The sequence below is a fragment of the Chiloscyllium plagiosum genome, unplaced genomic scaffold (genome assembly GCF_037043375.1).
Source record: "Chiloscyllium plagiosum isolate Xiang-an unplaced genomic scaffold, Cpla_swu_hap1 HiC_scaffold_52, whole genome shotgun sequence".
Taxonomy (NCBI): domain Eukaryota; kingdom Metazoa; phylum Chordata; class Chondrichthyes; order Orectolobiformes; family Hemiscylliidae; genus Chiloscyllium; species Chiloscyllium plagiosum.
In genome coordinates, this window is record NW_028270190.1 from 33,580,728 (window position 1) to 33,589,322 (window position 8,595).

Genomic DNA, 8,595 nt, shown 5'->3' on the forward strand with positions numbered 1-8,595 from the left:
GTTCGGGAGCAGAAAAAATCCCACTGTTCGATTACAATTCAAATGCATTTGGCATAAGGTTCGTAGCAGTTTATCAGCAGCACATAACCCTGACTCCAAAAGTCTGTGAGTATCCAGTAGAACAGTGAGCGATCGTTGAAGGTACGTTTCTCCAGACGATATTTGTCAACATGACAAGCTGCAGCTGAGCTGGTGGCATTGCGATTGAAATTGCATGCGTCCGGACATTGTGCTTAATTTTGAATATCAGAGCAAATGGTTAAGTCGAGTAGGCGCGTTCGGAAAACTAAATGCTTTTTTTTCGTTGAAAAGCTTTGCAACGAAAGGAAGTATTTCAGACGATCGTGCGATCGACATGAAGCAGAAAATGAACAGCCGCCGCGGTTGTGAGCACCGGGAATATAGGCATTTGCTTTCGCGACTTGACTGCGTTGGTCGGTTAGCTCCGCTGGTTAGAGCGTGGTGCTAATAACGCCAAGGTCGTGGGTTCAATCCCCGCACTGACCATGTGAGGCGCTTCCGTCGTTAGCAGGTCTGTGTCTGTGTTCGCCGTGACTTTTACTTTCACCGTCTGCAAGAACTTGTCACATGGTCGGTTGAGATGTGTATTCATTCGAAAGGCGACCATCGCTGTCATGGAACATCAACCCGCTGGTCCCATGCCGGATCTCAGCTGCGTTGCTATTTTTCCAAACAACGTGCTCCACCAAACCACGAAACAGGAAGCCTCACCTGCGCAATAAAACATTTGACAGGGATAGACGCACGACTTGATCGCCGTACCCATGATGACTGCTGGATGTTGTCTGCAGCAAATCAATCAGTCTCAATTGTTTTCACAAACAAATGCAAAGCATGAAATATATGCAGTATTAAGCAGACCTGGCACAGTCTCGGAGCAGAACCAGAGTTCAGGCTTCAATTCAAATCAAAGATTCGTTCATGTTATTTTCCTTGATCTCTGTTAATACTTGTCACGCGACTTCCAGAGGGAATTCATTCGCTTGCACACCTCTCATGCATCGAAGCTGGAGTTATCATGACACCAGCAATATCATAGAGCCATTAATAGAATGAAATTACTGCGGGTGCTGGAATCGGAAACCAAAAGAGAGAATGCTGGAAAGTCTCAGCAGTTCTGGCACCATCTGCAAGGAGAGAAAAGAGCTGACGTTTCGATTCTAACTGATCATTTGTTCAAGATAAAAAAGGGGGAGAATTAGGGAGCTGTTTACACCAGGCTGAGAGATGGTGAGTCAGGGCTCCAGATGCAAAGGTGATAATGAGAGTGCATGGAGAGATCTAAGGGAGATTAGGAGCCGTGAATGACGCAGGTTGTAGCCAGTGCTATGTGACAAAATATGTGGGGGATGGGTGAACCTGAGACAAAATGGAAAACAGGGGAGAAGGGTAGCAAAGCGGGAAGTGGAAAGGAAAAAGATATTGATGGTGTGGGGAGCGAGAGAAAGAGAGACAATCAAGAAATAAGAGTTACAGAACAATGAAAAAATCACAAATAAAAAAGATAAATAAAATAATTGAAATAACATTACCTGAAGTTTTTTGAATTCAACAACTTGAGACAATTTTCTTCATTGAATTTATTTATCTTTTTTATCATTTCAGCTGCACAATCATAGAGCTCATTAGATATGGACAGCACTGAAAGCACAGTCTTCGGCCGAACTCGTCCATTCCAAACAGATATCTTCAATTGATCCAACCGCGATTGCATGCACTTGACCCATGTCTCTCCAAACCCTTCCTATTCAAATACACGTTATGATTCCTTAAAAGTATTGGAATTATACCATCCATCACCGGCTTGTCTGGCAACTTATTCCACAATCACACCACCCTCTGCGCGCAGCCATTGCCCATCACTGCCTTTCCAATTCTCGCCCTCCCACACCTGGTTTATACCCTCTAGTTCTGCACTGCCACACTTGAGCGAAAGAAACTTATCTATTTACCCGATACATGCCCCTCATGATTGAAAATCCTCCATAAGATCCGCTCCCAGCCTCTGACGCGCCAGGCAAAATAGTGAGTGAGTGTTCAGCCTGGAAACGTTTGCAACTGTTCCATTTTCAAATGTAGGATGTAGCATGCTGTCTGAAGCAATCATCTTAGCATCTGATCTGTCACTGACGAACGCTGCAGGAAGGCGTGATAACTTGCTAAATATGCTGTCAAACGAAGATTGCATGAGCAACGTGAGTGATTGAGGAAAACGTGCAATTGGCTTCTGAGCTGTTGCTGACACCAAAGCAACTGCGTCGTTCGGGAGCAGAAAAAATCCCACTGTTCGATTACAATTCAAATGCATTTGGCATAAGGTTCGTAGCAGTTTATAAGCAGCACATAACCCTGACTCCAAAAGTCTGTGAGTATCCAGTAGAACAGTGAGCGATCGTTGAAGGTACGTTTCTCCAGACGATATTTGTCAACATGACAAGCTGCAGCTGAGCTGGTGGCATTGCGATTGAAATTGCATGCGTCCGAACATTGTGCTTAATTTTGAATATCAGAGCAAATGGTTAAGTCGAGTAGGCGCGTTCGGAAAACTAAATGCTTTTTTTTCGTTGAAAAGCTTTGCAACGAAAGGAAGTATTTCAGACGATCGTGCGATCGACATGATGCGGAAAATGAACAGCCGCCGCGGTTGTGAGTACCGGGAATATAGGCATTTGCTTTCGCGACTTGACTGCGTTGGTCGGTTAGCTCTGCTGGTTAGAGCGTGGTGCTAATAACGCCAAGGTCGTGCGTTCAATCCCGGCACTGACCATGTGAGGCGCTTCCGTCGTTAGCTGGTCTGTGCTAGTGTTCGCTGTGGCTTTTACTTTCACCGTCTGCAAGAACTTGTCACATGGTCGGTTGAGATGTGTATTCATTCGAAAGGCGACCATCGCTGTCATGGAACATCAACCCGCTGGTCCCATGCCGGATCTCAGCTGCGTTGCTATTTTTCCAAACAACGTGCTCCACCAAACCACGAAACAGGAAGCCTCACCTGCGCAATAAAACATTTGACAGGGATAGACGCACGACTTGATCGCCGTACCCATGATGAATGCTGGATGTTGTCTGCAGCAAATCAATCAGTCTCAATTGTTTTCACAAACAAATGCAAAGCATGAAATATATGCAGTATTAAGCAGACCTGGCACAGTCTCGGAGCAGAACCAGAGTTCAGGCTTCAATTCAAATCAAAGATTCGTTCATGTTATTTTCCTTGATCTCTGTTAATACTTGTCACGCGACTTCCAGAGGGAATTCATTCGCTTGCACACCTCTCATGCATTGAAGCTGGAGTTATCATGACACCAGCAATATCATAGAGCCATTAATAAAATGAAATTACTGCGGGTGCTGGAATCGGAAACCAAAAGAGAGAATGCTGGAAAGTCTCAGCAGTTCTGGCATCATCTGCAAGGAGAGAAAAGAGCTGACGTTTCGATTCTAACTGATCATTTGTTAAAGATAAAAAAAGGGGGAGAATTAGGGAGCTGTTTACACCAGGCTTCGAGATGGTGAGTCAGGGCTCCAGATGCAAAGGTGATAATGAGAGTGCATGGAGAGATCTAAGGGAGATTAGGAGCCGTGAATGACGCAGGTTGTAGCCAGTGCTCTGTGACAAAATATGTGGGGGGTGGGTGAACCTGAGACAAAATGGAAAACAGGGGAGAAGGGTAGCAAAGCGGGAAGTGGAAAGGAAAAAGATATTGATGGTGTGGGGAGCGAGAGAAAGAGAGACAATCAAGAAATAAGAGTTACAGAACAATGAAAAAATCACAAATAAAAAAGATAAATAAAATAATTGAAATAACATTACCTGAAGTTTTTTGAATTCAACAACTTGAGACAATTTTCTTCATTGAATTTATTTATCTTTTTTATCATTTCAGCTGCACTATCATAGAGCTCATTAGATATGGACAGCACTGAAAGCACAGTCTTCGGCCGAACTCGTCCATTCCAAACAGATATCTTCAATTGATCCAACCGCGATTGCATGCACTTGACCCATGTCTCTCCAAACCCTTCCTATTCAAATACACGTTAAGATTCCTTAAAAGTATTGGAATTATACCATTCATCACCTGCTTGTCTGGCAACTTATTCCACAATCACACCACCCTCTGCGCGCAGCCATTGCCCATCACTGCCTTTCCAATTCTCGCCCTCCCACACCTGGTTTATACCCTCTAGTTCTGCACTGCCACACCTGAGCGAAAGAAACTTGTCTATTTACCCGATACATGCCCCTCATGATTGAAAAGCCTCCATAAGATCCGCTCCCAGCCTCTGACGCGCCAGGCAAAATAGTGAGTGAGTGTTCAGCCTGGAAACGTTTGCAACTGTTCCATTTTCAAATGTAGGATGTAGCATGCTGTCTGAAGCAATCATCTTAGCATCTGATCTGTCACTGACGAACGCTGCAGGAAGGCTTGATAACTTGCTAAATATGCTGTCAAACGAAGATTGCATGAGCAACGTGAGTGATTGAGGAAAACGTGCAATTGGCTTCTGAGCTGTTGCTGACACCAAAGCAACTGCGTCGTTCGGGAGCAGAAAAAATCCCACTGGTCGATTACAATTCAAATGCATTTGGCATAAGGTTCGTAGCAGTTTATAAGCAGCACATAACCCTGACTCCAAAAGTCTGTGAGTATCCAGTAGAACAGTGAGCGATCGTTGAAGATACGTTTCTCCAGACGATATTTGTCAACATGACAAGCTGCAGCTGAGCTGGTGGCATTGCGATTGAAATTGCATGCGTCCGGACATTGTGCTTAATTTTGAATATCAGAGCAAATGGTTAAGTCGAGTAGGCGCGTTCGGAAAACTAAATGTTTTTTTTTCGTTGAAAAGCTTTGCAACGAAAGGAAGTATTTCAGACGATCGTGCGATCGACATGAAGCAGAAAATGAACAGCCGCCGCGGTTGTGAGCACCAGGAATATAGGCATTTGCTTTCGCGACTTGACTGCGTTGGTCGGTTAGCTCCGCTGGTTAGAGCGTGGTGCTAATAACGCCAAGGTCGTGGGTTCAATCCCCGCACTGACCATGTGAGGCGCTTCCGTCTTTCGCAGTTCTGTGTCATTGTTCGCCGTGGCTTTTACTTTCACCGTCTGCAAGAACTTGTCACATGGTCGGTTGAGATGTGTATTCATTCGAAAGGCGACCATCGCTGTCATGGAACATCAACCCGCTGGTCCCATGCCGGATCTCAGCTGCGTTGCTATTTTTCCAAACAACGTGCTCCACCAAACCACGAAACAGGAAGCCTCACCTGCGCAATAAAACATTTGACAGGGATAGACGCACGACTTGATCGCCGTATCCATGATGACTGCTGGATGTTGTCTGCAGCAAATCAATCAGTCTCAATTGTTTTCACAAACGAATGCAAAGTATGAAATATATGCAGTATTAAGCAGAACTGGCACAGTCTCGGAGCAGAACCAGAGTTCAGGCTTCAATTCAAATCAAAGATTCGTTCATGTTATTTTCCTTGATCTCTGTTAATACTTGTCACGCGACTTCCAGAGGGAATTCATTCGCTTGCACACCTCTCATGCATCGAAGCTGGAGTTATCATGACACCAGCAATATCATAGAGCCATTAATAAAATGAAATTACTGCGGGTGCTGGAATCGGAAACCAAAAGAGAGAATGCTGGAAAGTCTCAGCAGTTCTGGCACCATCTGCAAGGAGAGAAAAGAGCTGACGTTTCGATTCTAACTGATCATTTGTTAAAGATAAAAAAGGGGGAGAATTAGGGAGCTGTTTACACCAGGCTGAGAGATGGTGAGTCAGGGCTCCAGATGCAAAGGTGATAATGAGAGTGCATGGAGAGATCTAAGGGAGATTAGGAGCCGTGAATGACGCAGGTTGTAGCCAGTGCTATGTGACAAAATATGTGGGGGATGGGTGAACCTGAGACAAAATGGAAAACAGGGGAGAAGGGTAGCAAAGCGGGAAGTGGAAAGGAAAAAGATATTGATGGTGTGGGGAGCGAGAGAAAGAGAGACAATCAAGAAATAAGAGTTACAGAACAATGAAAAAATCACAATTAAAAAAGATAAATAAAATAATTGAAATTACATTACCTGAAGTTTTTTGAATTCAACAACTTGAGACAATTTTCTTCATTGAATTTATTTATCTTTTTTATCATTTCAGCTGCACTATCATAGAGCTCATTAGATATGGACAGCACTGAAAGCACAGTCTTCGGCCGAACTCGTCCATTCCAAACAGATATCTTCAATTGATCCAACCGATATTGCATGCACTTGACCCATGTCTCTCCAAACCCTTCCTATTCAAATACACGTTAAGATTCCTTAAAAGTATTGGAATTATACCATCCATCACCTGCTTGTCTGGCAACTTATTCCACAAACACACCACCCTCTGCGCGCAGCCAATGCCCATCACTGCCTTTCCAATTCTCGCCCTCCCACACCTGGTTTATACCCTCTAGTTCTGCACTGCCACACTTGAGCGAAAGAAACTTATCTATTTACCCGATACATGCCCCTCATGATTGAAAAGCCTCCATAAGTTCCGCTCCCAGCCTCTGACGCGCCAGGCAAAATAGTGAGTGAGTGTTCAGCCTGGAAACGTTTGCAACTGTTCCATTTTCAAATGTAGGATGTAGCATGCTGTCTGAAGCAATCATCTTAGCATCTGATCTGTCACTGACGAACGCTGCAGGAAGGCTTGATAACTTGCTAAATATGCTGTCAAACGAAGATTGCATGAGCAACGTGAGTGATTGAGGAAAATGTGCAATTGGCTTCTGAGCTGTTGCTGACACCAAAGCAACTGCGTCGTTCGGGAGCAGAAAAAATCCCACTGGTCGATTACAATTCAAATGCATTTGGCATAAGGTTCGTAGCAGTTTATAAGCAGCACATAACCCTGACTCCAAAAGTCTGTGAGTATCCAGTAGAACAGTGAGCGATCGTTGAAGATACGTTTCTCCAGACGATATTTGTCAACATGACAAGCTGCAGCTGAGCTGGTGGCATTGCGATTGAAATTGCATGCGTCCGGACATTGTGCTTAATTTTGAATATCAGAGCAAATGGTTAAGTCGAGTAGGCGCGTTCGGAAAACTAAATACTTTTTTTTCGTTGAAATGCTTTGCAACGAAAGGAAGTATTTCAGACGATCGTGCGATCGACATGAAGCAGAAAATGAACAGCCGCCGTGGTTGTGAGCACCGGGAATATAGGCATTTGCTTTCGCGACTTGACTGCGTTGGTCGGTTAGCTCAGCTGGTTAGAACGTGGTGCTAATAACGCCAAGGTCGTGGGTTCAATCCCCGCACTGACCATGTGAGGCGCTTCCGTCGTTAGCAGGTCTGTGTCAGTGTTCGCCGTGGCTTTTACTTTCACCGTCTGCAAGAACTTGTCACATGGTCGGTTGAGATGTGTATTCATTCGAAAGGCGACCATCGCTGTCATGGAACGTCAACCCGCTGGTCCCATGCCGGATCTCAGCTGCGTTGCTATTTTTCCAAACAACGTGCTCCACCAAACCACGAAACAGGAAGCCTCACCTGCGCAATAAAACATTTGACAGGGATAGACGCACGACTTGATCGCCGTAACCATGATGACTGCTGGATGTTGTCTGCAGCAAATCAATCAGTCTCAATTGTTTTCACAAACAAATGCAAAGTATGAAATATATGCAGTATTAAGCAGAACTGGCACAGTCTCGGAGCAGAACCAGAGTTCAGGCTTCAATTCAAATCAAAGATTCGTTCATGTTATTTTCCTTGATCTCTGTTAATACTTGTCACGCGACTTCCAGAGGGAATTCATTCGCTTGCACACCTCTCATGCATCGAAGCTGGAGTTATCATGACACCAGCAATATCATAGAGCCATTAATAAAATGAAATTACTGCGGGTGCTGGAATCGGAAACCAAAAGAGAGAATGCTGGAAAGTCTCAGCAGTTCTGGCACCATCTGCAAGGAGAGAAAAGAGCTGACGTTTCGATTCTAACTGATCATTTGTTAAAGATAAAAAAGGGGTAGAATTAGGGAGCTGTTTACACCAGGCTGAGAGATGGTGAGTAAGGGCTCCAGATGCAAAGGTGATAATGAGAGTGCATGGAGAGATCCAAGGGAGATTAGGAGCCGTGAATGACGCAGGTTGTAGCCAGTGCTATGTGACAAAATATGTGGGGGATGGGTGAACCTGAGACAAAATGGAAAACAGGGGAGAAGGGTAGCAAAGCGGGAAGTGGAAAGGAAAAAGATATTGATGGTGTGGGGAGCGAGAGAAAGAGAGACAATCAAGAAATAAGAGTTACAGAACAATGAAAAAATCACAATTAAAAAAGATAAATAAAATAATTGAAATTACATTACCTGAAGTTTTTTGAATTCAACAACTTGAGACAATTTTCTTCATTGAATTTATTTATCTTTTTTTATCATTTCAGCTGCACTATCATAGAGCTCATTAGATATGGACAGCACTGAAAGCACAGTCTTCGGCCGAACTCGTCCATTCCAAACAGATATCTTCAATTGATCCAACCGATATTGCATGCACTTGACCCATGT

The 8,595-nt window shown here is 44.2% G+C and overlaps 1 non-coding gene across 1 annotated transcript; it reads left to right on the forward strand.

Annotated features, from left to right (window-relative positions):
- The first annotated feature begins 7,277 nt into the window (after positions 1 to 7,277).
- Positions 7,278 to 7,351, forward strand: trnai-aau (transfer RNA isoleucine (anticodon AAU)). The gene has a single exon. It is a non-coding gene; the product is annotated as a tRNA-Ile (tRNA).
- Positions 7,352 to 8,595: the final 1,244 nt, after the last annotated feature.